This window comes from Capsicum annuum, chromosome 1 (assembly GCF_002878395.1).
Source record: "Capsicum annuum cultivar UCD-10X-F1 chromosome 1, UCD10Xv1.1, whole genome shotgun sequence".
Lineage (NCBI taxonomy): Eukaryota > Viridiplantae > Streptophyta > Magnoliopsida > Solanales > Solanaceae > Capsicum > Capsicum annuum.
Genome location: NC_061111.1, coordinates 15,570,091 through 15,588,935, shown reverse-complemented (window position 1 = coordinate 15,588,935; position 18,845 = coordinate 15,570,091). Strand labels below are relative to the sequence as shown.

The 18,845-nt window shown below is 37.9% G+C and overlaps 1 long non-coding RNA gene across 7 annotated transcripts in view; it reads right to left on the bottom strand.

The window, feature by feature from the left end:
- LOC107869269 overlaps nucleotides 1–6,457 on the bottom strand; it is a 17,348-nt gene extending 10,891 nt beyond the window's left edge. For 4 of the 7 annotated variants that reach the window (XR_007043528.1, XR_007043529.1, XR_007043534.1 and 1 more), the window contains exons 1-4: nucleotides 5,803–6,457; nucleotides 522–697; nucleotides 299–442; nucleotides 46–212 (exon numbers count right to left, since the gene is read on the bottom strand). This is a non-coding gene — a long non-coding RNA (uncharacterized LOC107869269). The remainder of the gene's footprint in view (nucleotides 1–45; nucleotides 213–298; nucleotides 443–521; nucleotides 698–5,802) is intronic. The other 3 variants (XR_007043538.1, XR_007043527.1, XR_007043541.1) reach the window with 2 other exon arrangements.
- Nucleotides 6,458–18,845: the final 12,388 nt, after the last annotated feature.

Below are 18,845 nucleotides of genomic sequence, written 5' to 3'. Positions count from 1 at the left end.
ATGCAATCAAAAACTCAACAAATCAGGAAAAAAACTTGTTTCAACCTCTTTGGTGCATTGTTTAACTTGATTAGTCAATGGAGAAAATGGAGTATGAACTTGCATATACTCGTTCTCAAGAACCATGGAGTTCTTACGTATCGCTCCCATTCCTTGACTAGAAGACATGGTAAAGTTTTTAATTCCTTCTTCTGGTCCCTTCCCAAAAGCACCTAAAGAAAGCAAATCATATTACTAATACTTAAGTTATATATGCAATCAAAAACTCAGCAGATCTGGTAAAAAAACTTGATTCAACCTCTTTGGTGCATTGCTTAACTTGATTAGTCAATGAAGAAAATGAAGTATGAACTTGCATATACTCGTTCTCAAGAACCATGGAGTTCTTTCTTACGTAGACATGGTAAAGTTTTTAAGTCCTTCTCCTGGTCCCTTCCCAGTGCTACTTAGAAAAGCAAATCATATTATAATACTTAAGTTATATGCAATCAAAAACTCAACAGATTCGGAAAAAAACATACTTGTTTCAACCTCTTTAGTGCATTGCTTAACTTGACTAGTCAATGAAGAAAATGGAGTATGAACTTGCACATACTCGTTCTCAAGACCATGAATTTCTTACGTATTACTCCCATTCCTTGACTAGAAGACATGGTAAAGTTTGTAAGTCCTTTTCCTCGCCCTTTCCCAATAGAACCTGCAGAAACAAACGTGCAGTTGTATGAGCTTAACATTGTTTCACTCCCAAACAGGTGTAACAGGACAATATAGTTTCACTCCTAAACAGGTGTAACAGGACCATATGAGCTTAATGTGGTTGGTACAGGTTTCAGGAAAGTTGGTTATTGGTCTGAATACTCTGGTTTATCTCAAAACGCAAAAAGTTAAAAAGTAAAAGCAAATGATTCTACTAACTCAAAGTTACTGAAAATGATTCTTCCCTCCACAGTTTTAACTCAAAGATTAAAACTGTTGGATTTGGGTATGAAGAAGAATAAAAAGAGGAGGAGTAAGGAGTGTAGACCGAGAATTAAGTGGGGCGGTTTGACGCCAGTGAATGCGTGGGAGATAGGGGAGAGGTTGGCGGGAATGGGGGTGTGGGAGTGTAGGGGGGACGTGGATAATATGTGGGACAGGGCGGCAGCGTGCATCAGGGAAAATGCAAGGGAGGTGTTGGGTGTTTCTAGGGGCCGGGCCGGACATCATCGGGGGGGATTGGTGGTGGAATGAAGAGGTGGGGAAGAAAGTGGAGACCAAGAAAGAGTCGTATGCTAAGTTGGTGGAAAGTAAGGACGAAGAGGAGAAGCGGGTAAACAGGAAAGAGTACAAGCTAGCAAGGAAGGAGGCGAAGTCAGCGGTCACGGCAGCTAAGACGGCTGCTTTTGAGAGCTTGTATGCAGGGTTACAGGGGAAAGGAGGGGAGAAAAAGTTGTTCCGACTCGCTAAGGCTAGGGAGAGGAAGGGTCGTGACCTCGATCAGGTGCGGTGCATTAAGGGGGAGGACGGTAGAGTGTTGGTGGAGGACGGCCACATAAAGAAGAGATGGCAGTCGTACTTTCATAGGCTCTTGAATGACGAGGGGGACAGAGCTATTGTGTTAGGGGAACTGGAGCACTCAGGGGAGTGTCGGGATTTTAGCTATTGTAGACGTTTTAAGGTAGACGAGGTTAGACAGGCAGTCCGCAGGATGCGAAGGGGTAGGGCGACGGGGCCGGATGAGATACCGGTGGAGTTTTGGAAGTTCGTTGGAGAGGCTGGTGTAAGGTGGTTGACTGCATTGTTCAATGAAATTTTCAGGACAGCAAAGATGCCCGAGGCGTGGAGGTGGAGTACCATGATCCCCCTCTATAAGAATAAGGGGGACATTCAGTGTTGCAATAACTATAGGGGGATTAAGTTACTGAGTCACTCTATGAAGATCTGGGAGAGAGTGGTCGAGGTGAGGCTGAGACGGATAGTGTCTATCTCGGAAAATCAGTTCGGATTTATGCCCGGCCGCTCGACGACGGAGGCAATTCACCTGGTACGGCGGTTGGTGGAGCAATATAGGGAAAGGAAGAAGGATTTGCACATGGTGTTCATCGACCTAGAAAAGGCGTACGACAAAGTCCCCAGGGAGGTGCTTTGGAGATGCTTGGAGGTGAGTGGAGTACCGCAGGCATATAGCAGAGTAATTAAGGATATGTATGAGGGAGCGAAAACCCAGGTGAGGACGGCGGGAGGAGACTCAGAGCATTTCACTGTCCTGACAGGATTGCATCAGGGATCTACTCTTAGTCCCTTTTTGTTTGCGCTAGTAATGGATGTGTTAACGCGGCGTATCCAAGGGGAGGTGCCGTGGTGTATGCTTTTTGCAGACGATGTAGTCCTGATAGATGAGACGCGAGGGGGTGTGAACGACAAATTAGAGCTGTGGAGGCAAACTCTGGAGTCTAAAGGGTTCAGGGTGAGCAGAACCAAGACAGAGTATGTGGAATGTAAGTTTAATGACGTAAGGCGAGAGAATGAGGTAGTGGTGAGGCTAGAAGCGCAGGAGGTAAAGAAAAGGGATAAGTTCAAGTACCTCGGGTCCGTGATCCAGAGTAACGGTGAGATTGACGAGGATGTCTCGCACCGTATCGGGGCGGGATGGATGAAGTGGAAACTTGCATCGGGGGTGCTGTGTGATAAGAAGGTGCCGCCCAAGCTTAAAGGTAAATTCTATAGGGTGGTAGTCCGTCCGGCCTTGCTGTATGGAGCGGAGTGTTGGCCAGTTAAGAACTCCCACACCCAAAGAATGAAGGTGGCAGAAATGCGGATGTTGCGCTGGATGTGTGGACTGACCCGAAGGGATAGAGCTCGGAATGAGACTATCCGGGAGAAGGTTGGGGTGACTTCAGTGGAGTGTAAGATGCGGGAAGCACGATTGAGATGGTTCGGACACGTGAAGAGGAGGGGCATGGATGCCCCGGTCCGTAGGTGTGAGAGGCTAGCGTTGGATGGTTTTAGACGGGGTAGGGGTAGACCGAAGAAGTACTGGGGTGAGGTGATTAGGCGGGACATGGAACAGTTACAGCTTACCGAGGACATGACCCTAGATAGGAAGGTCTGGAAGACGCGAATTACGGCAGAGGATTAGGGCCTGTTCGGGTCGCTAATGTAGGGAGGTAATTGGTGGGGGTGTATTCCTGGTATGATTCCGTATTCAATGTTCTGTTCCGTGTTCCGTGTTCTATGTTTGTTACGAATCTGTGTGCTTTCCTCTGCTTTATATTCCTGCATTCCTGCTTTACTCTGTTTTATATTCCTTATGGCTGCAGTATCTATGTTATGTCATCTGCTTCTGTGCTGTACTATGTGTTTGTTTGATATCTCGTAACTTGAGCCGGGGGTCTTTCGGAAACAGCCTTTCTACTTCATCAGAGGTAGAGGTATGGACTGCGTACATCTTACCCCCCCCAGACCCCACAAAGTGGGAATACACTGGGTTTGTTGTTGTTGTTGTTGTTGATTAAAACTGTTGCTTGCAGTATAGGCATTGGAGTTGTTCTTATGCAAGGAGGAAGGCCTGTAGCTTATCTAAGTAAGGGATTGACAATGCAATATCAAGCCCTCTCGGTGTATGACAAGGAGCTTCTGGCCTTGGTCATGGCTGTAAACAGAGAAATTAATTACACTGACCAAGTTTGTACCCATGTCATTAGTAATAATGTGTGTGGCATCAGGTAGCATTAAGATCTTGTACAAGTTGTTTGGTTCTGTTCAAGCTTTCCACCTATTCTACTTCATACTAATGATTTCTGGAGCAATTTGTTATTTACTAGTATCAATTTTCCAAGTTGCTCGAAGAAGTTTCTCATTTTAGACAAAGCTACAAATTCATGATGATTATTTTGTGAAGTTAGTGACCAAAGATAGCTTTTCTATCTACTTAATGCAGCTTTCGGTCTACATGATAGACGCTTTTCTTTTATCCTTGCATCAAGTGCAGGTTGAGGAGATCTTTACAGGATATGGCCCAGTTTTAAGATAAGCAGAAGTAAGAGTATATGTGCTGCAAGATTAGCTAACATAAGAGTGAAGTTGAGGTGAGCCTAGATGGGATTACGATACATAAATACCGACTATTCAGAAATCTAGGCTCTGTCAGAGGTGCTAAGCGAAAGTGCCACTCAAAATCATTCGAATCAGTTAATTTAAATATCAAAACTAGCACAACAGAGGACACTTATTTTGTGTCCTACACACATTTACTTACAATGGGAAGGCAACATACGGGCAGGAAAAACATTTGATCTATAAGAACTATTTTGACACTTACTGAAAATTGAATGGGCATCTTCAATGTAGGTACTCTAATTCTGGCCATTATATCAAAAAAAATTGGTGTGGAAGCAATTTCATTTCTTCAGCATTTAAAGGCACATATGTCCAATCCTTTTAGTTTTGGGCGTATTACGAAGCAAGCTATCTGTGGTGCCGATACATATACTTTTTTTATTTTGGCATTTACTCTTTTTTTCTTTCTTTTAGTGCCAGAGAACTCTATGAGTTTTGCATCTTTATTCATAAAAAAACTGTTCCACCTCTTTACTTCATTTAGAACTAACAACACCACGATAGCATGCTGTTGAATTTGTTAAACTAATAACTGTTTCTTTTTTCCCGTGTTGTATAGGTATCCTAATCCATTCGTGAATTACAGACTGGTTTGATGGGCTTCAGACATATATGAGGTACATTTGTCACAAAAGCTGGTTGGGTGGTTGATTTATGCAACAACAACAACAACAACAGCAACAGACCCAGTGTATTCCCACAAAGTGGGGTCTGGGGGAGGTGGTTGATTTATGCCTCAAAAGAAAATCTATTTTGCCATGCAGCTCCCCAACAGGTGGTGGGTATTTGGTCTTGATCTTGCTCGAAAATATAGTACCAACTCAAGTTCTTCTCAGAATTAGTGAGAGATAAGGTATCTCCTTTCTGCTATGAACATAGTCGTTATTCAAACATAGTGCTATTGTAATTTGTAATTTCATAAGGAAGGTTTCTCAATATTAGTTCTGAGCTACGTTTACATCTATTAGGGATTATAATTCCATGTGGTCTTTTCTTGCTGATCAAACCTGAAAACTATAGTGGAATGGTTGCTCTTTCACTGTCATCAGTCAAGACTAATTTGCTGGAGTTTATCAAGCAAAGCTGGGATATAGAAGATGCACTCAAAGAAATAATATCATCTATCACGGACAAGAAGCTGGACATTACTGGATACACTTACTTACATGAGCAAATTGAGGAAAAAAAGAAGGCTGACAGTGGAACCTGACCATCAGCTCAGGAAGGATATTGTACAGCTATGGCATAACACCATGGTAGGGGGCACTCTAGAATTGAAAACACTTACAAAAGGTTGACTGCAATCTTTTATTGTAAGGGGTTGAGAGATGATGTATAGGAATATGTGAAGGGATGTGATATGTGCCAAAGGCATAAATATGATAATGCTCCTTATCCTAGACTACTGCAACTACTAAGACCCCTAAATCTACATGGAGTAGTATAAGCATGAACGTCACTGATGATTATCTAAGTCTATTGATGAGATTACCTAAATATTAAGACATTGAGTTTAAGTAAGTAATCAACTCAACAAGTGTTAACATCCGCAACTCAAGAGTTGAGCAAAATATTGGCTTAAGAAACTCAATAAATTCTTTTGCAACAATTGAAATATAGATCCAGGTACCAGTAGACTTCCTCAAATTAATTAAATAATTCTAAAAGTTGAAAATTCAAAGCACGAAGAACATTGGATATCACCTTGCCTCCTGGAGTGGTTTTCATCACCTTCCCTTCTATGTGATTGCAAATCCCTTCTCGAGCGATTACAAGAACATTGCCGAAGCTTGTCCGAGAGTTCTATGCTATTCTTAATTCCTTTCTATAACTTGTTCGAGAATTCTATGCTATATAAATGTTATCTTTCCTACGCCGTCCATACCACATATTCCGACAATAGTGATGCTCTCATTTTCCAAAGCTACCACTACCTCTTCCTCAATCGATTTTCTTGATTCAAACTCCTCATCGTCTTTATTTTGTGTAGCTTCAATTCCAACAGGTGGCGCAGGAGAGGAGAAATCAACATAATCTCTGCCTTCCACTGCAGTTTTCTTAGCTCTCCTGCTAAGCAAGTAACTGTTAGATCTACAAAATTGCAGATTCATGTTTCGGGAAAACCCTGTGTATAGAAATATGGACCGGGCCAATCCTAACTTGGGCTTGTATCAGCATTGAAACGAGACGAGCGGCATGTGCATACGTTAACTTCGAAAGTTTTCATGTATATATACATGTGTACTTATTTTATTGCCTCCTAAGTACACAAAAACTACTGCGTTGGTACACTGGTTCAAGTTGGCGAAACTAAAATTTTTGGAACATCGGTGCACCACTAAAATAAAAATATATTAAGAAGGAACCAATTTCCACTCCACAAAGTAAATAACTTTATTTTCAATCAAATGCATTATTTTGTCTTCTTGAGGCACAAATATTAGAATATAATATTATACCAATTAAACTTTTTTTTTTTTTTTACATAAAATATCTAGCATTTTTGGAGAGACCATGTGTTTACATACCCCATGTTTTCACATAAATTCGCCCCTAGGTCCAACACATCTTAGGCTTTCTGCACAAAGAAGGTATTTTGGTTCAACTCTCGCTGAATTTCTTACGTTCAATACCATCAAATTATATAGTGAACTATGTTTAATTTTCTCGTTTAATTTATATTTATTAGATACATGTTTTTATGCTTGTCAAGATGTTTTGGGTTCGATTTTCAATTGCTGAATTTCTTCTTGTGTTCAAGACCATCAAACAACGCGAAAAACTATCTTAGCTTTTCTCATTTAATTTATATTTATCAGATACAATGGGTTTTATGATTGTTTAACAACATTTTTTGATTAGGTTGAGTCGATGTCGTGCTCTTGTAGTAAAAAATAATCTCTTGCACAACTGATTGTATCAAGAAATCTATGACTTTTTCCACATCATTGGTTGTATCAAGAAATTTATGACTTTTTCCACAAACGTTAGATAGGATACCCATAGCTATCTCCTTTATCATCAAATTAATGGCCGATTAAATAAAATTTTAATAGTTCTTTAACTGTTAGCATATGTATAAATCGATAACTGATATCCTTTAAAATCGAATATAATGGGACAAAGGACAAGATTAGAGCCAAAGTTTGAGGATTTTTAACACTTTGTTTGATGGTGGCTTCCCATGGTATGGTTACTAAGACAACCATGTTTGTTTTGATTATTTATTAAAATATATGGTATGATATGGCTAAATTTCATGGTTTGGTAACTATCGCACCTCCTTTTTTTCCCCAAAAAGATCGATTTTTAAATTTTGAAAGGGTCTTTATTATTAAAGTGACAAAAATGAAGATTTGTTTCGAAAAGAATTTATTTCTCAATTAAATTCAGAGTCACTATTTAACATAGGCCGGATGTGCCAAGTCACCTTTGGAAATCCTTTTTCAAAATGGTTTGACTCTAAAACTGATCCGCGAACAGAGATTCCAGTTAAGGAATTCTGTTTACCGAGGGGAAGGTGTTAGGCATCCTTCGATCCCGTGGTTCAACCACGGTCGCTTTGTAGAGTATATTGGCTAGTATGATGCTACGAAGTGTATAAACCAACAAAACACATAACAAGCAAACAAAACAACCAAACAACCAAAAAATCCAAAAATAGTGACTAGTACGAATTATGCAGTCCCCAAAATAAAAGAATGCGGAAATTTAAATCCTATTCTAAACTACTCCTAGACTAAGCTCCACTCGACGTTTCGGGTCTTGATCATGCGCCATCTTCAGGTACATCTTTCTCGGGGCATTTTTTAGGCAAAACAATACAGATGCCATGGGGCATTCCCCGACCAAATAGTACAATTGATCCAAAAGCGATAAAACAAAACCATACAACACACATTTCAAACATTCACCAATCCAGAATTCTTAAATTTGCCTACCCCCTATCGTTTGCCTACTCATTTTGATTTATCATGATTCCAACAAATTCAACATAATCGATGATTCAGAATTAATAAAAATTCACTTTATCGAGATTAACCCCTCCCCGAATTTCTTTTAACACATGAATTTTAAAATAAAAATAATTATAAACCCATATCAACATCAAACTTACACCATGAGATCAATGATTTTCAACAATCAAACACCAACCAAAAAGCACCCAACAAATAGAATAACAATATTAAATCAATATCTATAATCATATAAAAATTAAGAAATAGAGTTGAGAAATGGACCTCGATGAATCTAATTTTTGATGATAGCAAACCAATCAATGCCCGATCAGCTCGAACAGAAAACCTCAACTCCGAACTCGCGAAATGAATAAAACCAAAACTAAACTAATTCCCAAGCAACCCGCACAACCCGTTCTCTATTTCGATTGTGTTTCGGTTGGACCTCGTCGGAATCGATGGAAAATGAGTTGGATGTTGTTGATTGGACGATATCTTTATTGTTTCCAGTGAGATTCAAACTCACCAGAGCTTCGATGGTTTCAGACGCAGTGTTCCAGCGATGGTTCAGTCGAAACCCAACCCGTCCGTAGACGTTTACGGCGATCAACTCGCCAAAAAATTAGAGTTTCACCTCTCTCGCTCTAACCTATTCAACCTATATCACCTCTTGTTCAAATATCTCAAACCCTCTCTGGTTGTTCTCTCTTTTTGCCTTGTTCTAGTGTGTATTTTCCTCCGTTTTAGTGTATTATATGTGTGTGTTTATGGAATTTAGTATGTGTGTGTTTGTGGTATTCTCTGTCTATGAATTCTTTGAGTGTAGACTGAATTGAGAGTATGTATTCTCTTCAATGAAAAATGGAGTCTGTCTATGGTGGTGTGTGTATCGACACATTGTGGATGGTGAGTGTATATTTGTGATACGGGCACGTCCGCGAAGATAGATGAGTACGAGAGTGTGTTGATCTGAGACTTGGAGTGTGCAAGTGAAGTGTGAAGAAGGGCTTGGAACACACCCAAAACAGTCCACACCATGACACTTCAAGGGCGGCTAAATGAAGACTTTCATTAAAGGGCCCTTTTGGTCATTTCACCTTATTTTTGTAATACACTATATATAGAACATTTTAGGGTTTTTAGTCTTAGATTATTCATGGTGTTTTAAGTCATAAGACATTTGGAAACATAAGTCCTCTCTTCTCTTTAGAGGCAAACCCGAAACTAGGCTTTCACAAGTGTGGATTCACTTGTGTTGGATTCCTTGGCTTGGAAACGTTAGATGCTCGGGAGATTGACGTCCCTCTTATGTCCACATAAGAGTGTAGGTGTTTCTATTATCATTAGTTAAGGGTCTTTTTGTTTGAAACATACTTAGGTTCTTAGTTCATATAATAGTGTATGTCACACTACCTATCTTTCCATTTCTTGTAATCTTGTGTTGTGTTTATGTCTTATAATCTTGTAATCGTTGGTTGATGTTATCTTATTGTTGTTGTTCATCATCTTATTGTTGTTAACTTAGTTTGTGGTGGATGATTCGGTGTTGAAAACACCTTGTATTCTTTCTGTTTTTGTTATTGTTTACCATTTGTGTAGTTGTTGAGCTCTCGGTTTAGTGTTGAATTTGTGGACTCTTTGGAGGGTCTTTTTTGTACATACCGAGTTCTTTTTGTATCAATCTAGATCCTTTTTCAATGAGGTCTATATATCAGTGTATAAGTGTATTGCTTCGTGAAAAGGAAACGCGAGGAGAGAGGGTAATGGGGGTAGGGGGTATGTGGGGTAGGGTAGTTAGGATAAGATTAAATTTGTTAGAGTGAGGTGTCAAAAAATGGTTATGAATTTGTTTATTTGGCTTTTAGTGAGGGGATTATCACATGACTGAGGGTGCATGGTAAGATGGAATAAATGGTAAAAATTCAGCTTTCGGGAGGGACAAAATTAGGTGTCTACATCATGCCCCTCTGTGGATGTAAACACAAAGTGTTTTCAGACAAAGAAATAGACAATGAGACCGAATTTTGACCTGACCATTATTTAAAGGGAGGAAATAGAAGGAAGGAATACAACTGATTCTTGATTTTGGATATCCTACTTACCCAGATTATGAGGGGATCGGGTCACATGCATTTTGAAGGGTTGGAAGGAGAAGGACCATACCAAGTTGGAGAGTCGAGTGAGGCTCTGTAGAGGTTCCGGCCCGCGGCTTTGTTATTACATCAAAATAAAAATTATAAGTTAAAAAAGATAAAAGAAATTACAAAAGTCCAATTTATGTAGTTTCTTTTGGGATCTTGACTTGAATTTCTAATGCTTTCAAAATTGACAAAAGATCTGATCTTCTTTGGGTTGAACTTGAGAATAGATTCTTTCTCCAAACAAAATTGATATTAGAGATGAAATTACAAATTGACCATGTTCTATCGGTGGTACTTCTGAACCTTGATCTTGAATTTGAAAATCTTCACTCTATTCTTCATGCGGGCTCCTGACTTACAATTTCTTCACTTTATTGCTTGGCTTCCAATTTCTTCACCTTGTTGCTCGACTTTTAATTTCTTTACCATGTTGCTTCACTTTGAATTTCTTCACCCTATTCTCCAGGCGAGCTCCTGACTTTTAATTTCATCATCGTGTTCTTCAGGCGGGCTCCTGACTTTTAATTTCTTTGTCCTATTCTTCAGGCGGGCTTCTGACTTTTAGTGTCATCACTCTATTCTTCAGGAGGGCTCCTGACTTTCAATTTCATCACCCTGTTCTCCAGGCGGCCTCCTAACTTTTAATTTTATCACCATGTTCTTTGGGCGGGCTCCTGACTTTCAATTTCATTACCCTGTTCTTCAGGCGGGCTCCTGACTTGCAATTTCATCACCCTGTTCTTCAGGCAGGCTTCTGACTTTCAATTTCATCACCCTGTTCTTCAGGAGGGCATCCTAACTTGCAATTTCATCACCCTGCTCTTCAGGAGAGCTCCTGACTTTCAATTTCATCACTCTATTCTTCAGACGAGCTCTTTACTTTCAATTGTCGTCACCTTGTTCTCAAGGCGGGCTCCTGAAATCAAAATCAAAACCAGAACGAAAATTATCCTAAACAAAGATTATGATAAAGAAACATTCCATTTTTTCTGAAAACAAAGTCCCATTTTCCAAGAGGGTCTTGAATAGAAAAATAATGTCCTATTTTCTAGGAGGCTCCTGAACAGAAAGTAAATTCTCATTTTTCAAGAGGGTCTTGAACATAAAGTAAATTCTCATTTTCCAGGAGGGTCCTGAACATAAAGTAAATTCTCATTTTCTAGGAGGGTCCTGAATATAAAAGTAATGCCCCATTTTCCAGGAGGATCCTGAATAGAAAGTAATGTTTCATTTTTCGGAGGGTCCTAAATAGAAAGTAATGTCTCATTTTTCAGGAGGGTCCTGAACATAAAGTAATGCCCCATTTTCCAAGAGGATCCTGAACATAAAGTAATATCCCATTTTCCAGAAGGGTCCTGAACATAAAGTAAATTTCCATTTTCCAAGAGGATCCTGAACATGAAGTAAATTCTCATTTTTCAGGAGGGTCCTGAACTGTAACACCCCGCATTTCAAGCTAGAACAAAAACTGTTGTTTCATGCGTAGATGATCCAAAAGCCATAAATCCTATGCAAATTTGGCATGTTAATCAATTTTGTAGTGTGAGAAACTATTTGAGCATGAATTGAGATCATATAGGTCCCCAAAATCAAGGACGAGTTGAAAGTTTTCCTATCGTTCGAGTTTGAGTGAGCGTCAAAACTTGGGTCAACTTCAATCACCCATAACACTTTGTATATAATGAATTAGAAGGCCTACTATATATCAAATGAAATTTCTTCGAATTAGCTTTCCAACGATACTAATTTCACCAAAATCTGATACCCGAGCGAAAAGTTATAGCTATTTTTGTGACTGAGACAGTAGCATCGCGCGATTAGCGTGCGACGCATGCTCTGTCGCACACACCCAATTTTCAGATTTTATTTTTGCGTTTTTAAAGGCAAAAGTGGTATTTTCCACCCTCTATTCATCCATAACATAGGATTAAACTCCCTAGACACCAAAATAACATTACTTTCTCTCAAAATCACCAAGAACACTCCTTAGGGTTTCAACCGAAAAATCAACATATCTCACGATTTAACCGTAGCTTTTCCTTAATTCTTCAAGAATCAGAATTCTCATTGCGAGGGCTACAAGAAGTACCCATCAATCATACTTATAGCATCCCTAACGTGAGAGTTCATTCAAAAGATTCCAATTTAAGGTACGTAGGGTTTATCCTAAAACTACATGCATGGGCTTGTTGAAAACACTCAATTATGATTTAAAAATTATCAAGCATGAATTTGTTAAAGGGGTTTTGAAATTCATGATTTTATTATGCTTTATACATGTTTAATGATATTGTTGTTTTGGCCTTTAGGCCTTATCCCCCTAAATTGATTTACACATATAAGTATATGTATGAAATTTGAAATTGAAGATTTGTTTGAGAGCACAAATAATGAAAATCCCTCTCTTGTGATAACCTTATGTTTATGATCTTATGGTGATTGATTGAAATGCATGATTTATGGCTTAAGAATAGTTTACTCAAATACCATAGTATTTTGAGCATGATTTAGAGATTTAAGAGAGGGAGTTTCTTGATGTAAATATATTTTGTTAAAAGAGAAAGATTTGCATGAGATTAAGAGTTTTGACATGACCACCTTGCATCATTGAAAGTTTGACAAAGAGAGTTGCATACATGTGTTTACATGAGTTTTAGAGAAAGAGTTCTTTGAAATGATTTATCGATGTAGTGGTCCCAAATTCATGTTTTGAAAACAGAGATTGTAATATGCTAATAATGGCTCAGAGATGTGACTTGCAAGTCAATGGTATGATGATACCATAAGTATGTATGCCATAACAGAGTATGTTTTCAGAGAATACATGTTTTAAAGAGTTAAAAATGGGCTTAAAGAGGGTTAGGTGGTTACCTGAAGAAGGCTTGAGTTCAAGTAACTCTTACCCTAAAACCGTGATTTATCGATCCGGGTATATTATTTTTACGCTGGCGATGGTCGTGTGGCGTAGCAGAGTTTGAGACTCTAATCCTTGGGGCACACTTGGGTTGGAGGCTTCCCCGCTGAGTCAATGGCGGATTCCATATAGCCTGTGGAATTTCAGAGTTATAGGGTATACCACCTAGCACAAAAGTAAAACAAAGAGTGTCACAGAGTTCAGATGATTTTACAGAGTCTTTAAAAAATGCCCATGTGATTCCTTACCATATGATATGTTTATGAACTGTTTTAAATTTCTCTCATATATGTTGAATATAAATTATTATTTTGGATTTGCTCCGCATACCAATACAATTGTATTGACCCCCTACCTTCTAGGTTGGAGGCTCAGTCTAGGGGCTCAGCTAATCAGTAGAGTATCCAGAGAGAAGTGATCCATGCAGTGATGAGCCTTCTTTGTTCCAGAAGGCCTGTTATTTCAGATTATGTTATTCCTTTATTTTGGTCTACTTGGGGCCTTGTCCTAGCTTTTCAGACAGTTGTCTTTAGATTATGTAGTAGAGATTTCGCAGACTGTTCCAGATGTGGTTTAGTTGATTTCGAATTTCATTCCTTATTGTTAAACTGAATCCAGAGTATGACCATGTTTCTGTATTAGATTATAATTCCACATTTTCTTTTATTATATGAATGTTGTGCATGATTACCAGATCAGATAGAGTAGGACATACGGGCCTTTATGGTTCGGGATGTCCGTTATGGCCAGGCCCTAGTTTGGGTCGTGACATGAACATAAAGTAAATTCTCATTTTTCAGGAGGGTCCTGAAGTGAAGTTTCTAATTACATGAATTAAATTTTCTTTTTGCCCTAGTTTATCATCAAAAGCTTTTGCGGGTGTCAAATCCAATCACAACTACTTGCAACAATGCATAATGCAACGATTAATCAAGTTTTTGATCAACAAATACACCTTTTGAGGGTAAAGTTGAATAGCTGAGACCAACAAGTCCCTCTATTAAGAGTAAAACTGAAAGATTCTTACTAAAAGTGCATATTTTAGGATTAACAACTCAAATAAAGAAGTACACCTCTCATGGCAGACCCAAATTAGAGAGTGCATCTCTTAGAGGTACAAGATGATGAGTTTTACCATAATTGTGATTACCAAACCTGTATAGCAACACTGCTCTTGTATTTGTAGAAATGAGGAATTGCACCTCTGGATATTAGCACTTTGAAGCGTTTGATTAGAAGGTAGCAATTGTTCCTGTTTCATACAAAGAAAACTTGTGAGTTTAAAACAGGGGGGTTGGATTGCAACTTTGGCTTTTGAGGCGATTTCTCTTGTACTTTTCTTATTGCACCATTGATTCAAACTTAAATTATTAAAAGTGACTCAGAAGCAAGTACAATATCACCATTTTACTATGTCTCTCTAATAAATCCTTCGGCCCTTGGTATTTCCTCAATTTCCCAAACTTGTTTTCTGATAAAACTTTTTGCTTGTATTGTTTCGACTTACAATCATGTTTTTTTCATATGCTGGCCTTTTGTCTTGCTTTGAACAATTGAAGAAGTTGATAGCAAGTTTGAAATCTTTTATCTCTTATTTTGACATAGACTTGACTCAAAGACATGAGAAAAATAATTTTCTGTTCGAATGACAGATTCAAAGGGACAAAAATAGAAATATAGAGAAGAAAGAAAAGACAATGTTTGTCCCTTTTTGAAAACAAAAAAAAAAAATTATCTGAAAATGACAATCAATTCTAATGATTATGCCATGCATTTTGGATTAAGCTGTCTGATCTTTTAATCCAAACTTTCCACCAGTTGTTGTTGAGTTAATGACCCTTAAATTGAGTTGCTTCCTTAGGTCAATTGCACATATAGACCTCATTCGGCTAGGGACACCTTGAAGAGTTTTGCCAACAGGCCTATCATTTTCCTTTCTCTCAGCTCACTATTACCCTATGGTGTCCGTAAGGGTTTTCACTAATGAGACTCTTATTTTTATTTCTCTCAACTTATTATGGACTTATGATGCCCATGAGGGTTTTCACCAATAAGACTCTCTCATTTTTATTTCTTTCAACTTCTCATCGCCTTACGATGCCCACAGGGGTTTTCACCAATAAGACTCTCATTTTTATTTCTCTCAACTTCCATCACCTTATAGTGTCTGTGAAGATTTTCACCAATAAAACTCTCATTTTTATTTCTCACCTAATTCCTTATGCTACGAGGATAAGTATTTCCCAAAATGCATCATCATATCCATTGCATGCTTAGCCTTAACATTCTCAAAGATTGATCTGAAGGTCTTTCTTTGGTTATAACTTGACTTTTGAATAAAGTTAGAAAGAAAGGATGACATGAGGCCCAAACGATACTTGAAGTGGGGTAGGACTTACAACTTTTGGAATCGAATCGAACAATGAGGATTAACTCATGCCCTAGTTTCTTTTGACTGTGTAATTCTAAATTATTTATTTGGTTGGATCAAGCCCAAAGTAGGACAACCTACTTATCTCTCCTCCAAGAGAGGAGAATCAGGTCACACATAGTTCCAACAACTTGTTCTTTGTTTTGGTTCTGATTTTTTTTTTCTTTTTTTTATTGACTTTTTTCTCTTTGGAACTTTTCTGACTCTATTTTTCTTGACACTCTTATCTTTTCTTCTTTTTGATGTACTTTTTTTCTTTTTTTTCTTTTTCTTGAAACTTTTCTGACTCTTGATGTTAGGTGTATTTATGCATTCTACTGTCACTATTCTAGTCTTTTTGGCTTTATTTTGAGGATGATTCGCGTGCTATATGGGATTATAATGAGATAAATGTGCATCTAAATGTTAAAGTACGTGATTAAAATGTTCAAAGTGCATTCCAAACAAGTTTGCACTTAAATGAGTCATTTAGAGTTCAATCGTGGAAACTAGCTCTACTAGCTTGAGCTAGTTGTTTGTCTAGTCAATCCCGTTGAATTCTATTGTGTTTAATCTATTTCAAATAGTTTAAATGTGTAATTATGAATGGAATAACTTGTTGGTAATGTGTAAAGTTCAATTTGATTAAGTGTAGAGGTGGAACAATAAGTTGAAGATTAACATGAACTAGCCTAGTCTTAGCTCTTGTTTTGATTCATTATCATAGATATTGTGTTGTGATTGTCTCTAATTTGTGGTGTGTGATTATGTAGGAAGCTTCATGATCTGAATATGATGATATTTTGATGCTGAATAAGCTGAAAATTAAAGGGAAACAACACCACAAGACAAGGGATAGAAGGAGGCACATAACACTTAGCCAAAATTTCGGAAGCAACTTCCAGAGAGACCATGTAGATAAGCCCGACGAGCCCTATATGGATAGGGGCTCTAGAGAAGGCTCAGCCTTGGCTAGAATGGTGCTCTACATTCAGCTCAGCCTTGGCTGGAGCGGTGCTCAACCCAGGGTGGCGCCCCCTCCACTCCACTTCACAATTCTTTTTCGGTTCCAACTCCTACACGACTTTGGCTTACCTTGTGCTATAAATACAACATTGTACACATTTTCTTACACATGTTTGGACGTCTTGGAGGATTAAGGGTCTGCTACAACTTTAAATTTTAGGTTTTTATTATTTTAATTTAGTTCATTCATATTCTTAGTTGTTAATTACAATCTTGTGATTACGATTATGACTATGAGTGGCTAAACACTCTCTTTCCAGGGGTTAAAGCCAAGAACATGAGTACTATTGTTTTGAATTAAGTTCATTTAACTCTGCTTATCATTATTGGTTGTGTGTTCATCTTTGATTTAACTATTTGATGGGTTGATCACCCAGAAAATATATCAATTGTCTACCTTTTGAACTCAGGAGAGGGAATAGGGGATAGAACATGAAGATGAACAAAGTAAGGTTTGTTGTCTTTTATGAAATTAGGAATTCAAATTAGTGTCTAGGAAAGGGATGTACTTAGATGCCTTACTTGATTCAAACATAGGATGATAGCTTTAAAACACTTAATTGGATTATTACATCCCCGCTCAATGATGTAGTTGTAAGGTCCAACTTAGGTAAAGGATTAGAGGTCGGGAGACCATGATCATGCAATTAACCTTACGAATCAACAACCAAGATAAGAAAGTTAACTAATGAAATTCAATAACATAGTATGATTGTTTGAATTGCTTTAACCCTGGGTTTTACTTCATTGATTGTTTCAAATACTTTTATTTTACGCATTGTTTACTTTAGTTACAATTTACAAATCTCCAAACTCTCTTTGGTTACCTTTGCATCAAATTAATCGTAGAAATTAAACTAGAATTGAATAGTTGTTGGAACAAATCCCTATGGGATCGACATTCGGCTTTTTTGAAGGCTACTTTACTACTTAATAGACCACACACACTTGCATGTGTGTTTGGGCACTGTCAATTTTTTAGACCACCCCAAACTTAAAGCCTTGTTCATCATCGAACAAATCTTTACTCTAAGCATCATAGGTTAAGGAGACTCCACACTTCTACTACATGCAAGAAACTCAAGCTAGAACTATAATGACTATACAAAATGCAAGTTTCTTCATTAAGCATGTTATTCACACAATTGAAAGCTCATGAATACTATTCCAAAACATCCTAGCCTTAAGAATTGACTCACCTAGTTGGCAAACTCATGCATATTTTTCATTTAAGGACATCATACAAATTACCCACATTCATCAAACATGTGCCCCTCACAACATGAGAGTTACCCATAATCACTCATAATAATGCAATTTATCACAATGGGTACAAGAATCAAATTACGCTTACTCTCACAAGGAATTCACAAGTTACACATAATGAACCATAGGCTTTCCCTTAGTGTAGTGCTCCACTAATATCATAATGATGAACTTAAGATCAATTAGATCTTTTCGGGTTGTAATGTAGGCTAAGGGACGGGTAGGAACTATTTGAAATAATAGTGACTATCTGTCTTAAGCGCTTTAATACACTACTTTTTACAATTAAAACAAATCTCCAATAACTAACTTACACCATTTTTGTCTATCCTATTCTTTTATTTTTTACCCCATCTCATTAGGCTCATTTACATACACTATGGTGCGAGTATTTTATGTACAATTCATTCAATTTGAACAAAATTTTTATTTCTTTCATTACTCAACTCCCAACCACAACACATTACAATTCTTTTTGCACACCAATAGCTGTCACTTTAGGGGCTTCAATTTTATTTTTTTCTTCTTTAATTTCACACTCCTAACTCAATTGATTTTTCATTAAAGTGCCTAGGAGCTTTGGATCAAATTATGGTCTATCAAAGAAGGGATTAAGCTACATATGAGGCTGCCAAAGAAAAAGGTAAAGGCTCAACGGGGCTTACTAGGATTATGCATAAAGGTAGGTCTAAAGAAAGTATAAAACAAGGCTCTCAAAGAAATGCCTATGTCATCCCCTAAATCCACACTCTTTATTTCACTTTGCACACACACCGGGCAAGTTCTAGACATCACATGCAACAAAGAATATACAAATACCTCACACGCACATGGCACATACTCAACTCATATAGGATCATCATAGACTCCCAACCAAATAATAGCATGAATTCAAATTTAAGCCAAAAATTACAAGAGTAAAAAACATGATCCTATGAGTCTCAAAAGTAGCAATTCATGTATTCAACATGGTTTTACAATTAAAATACTTGTACCATGCAATAAAAAATAGCACCAACAAGAGTATCTTA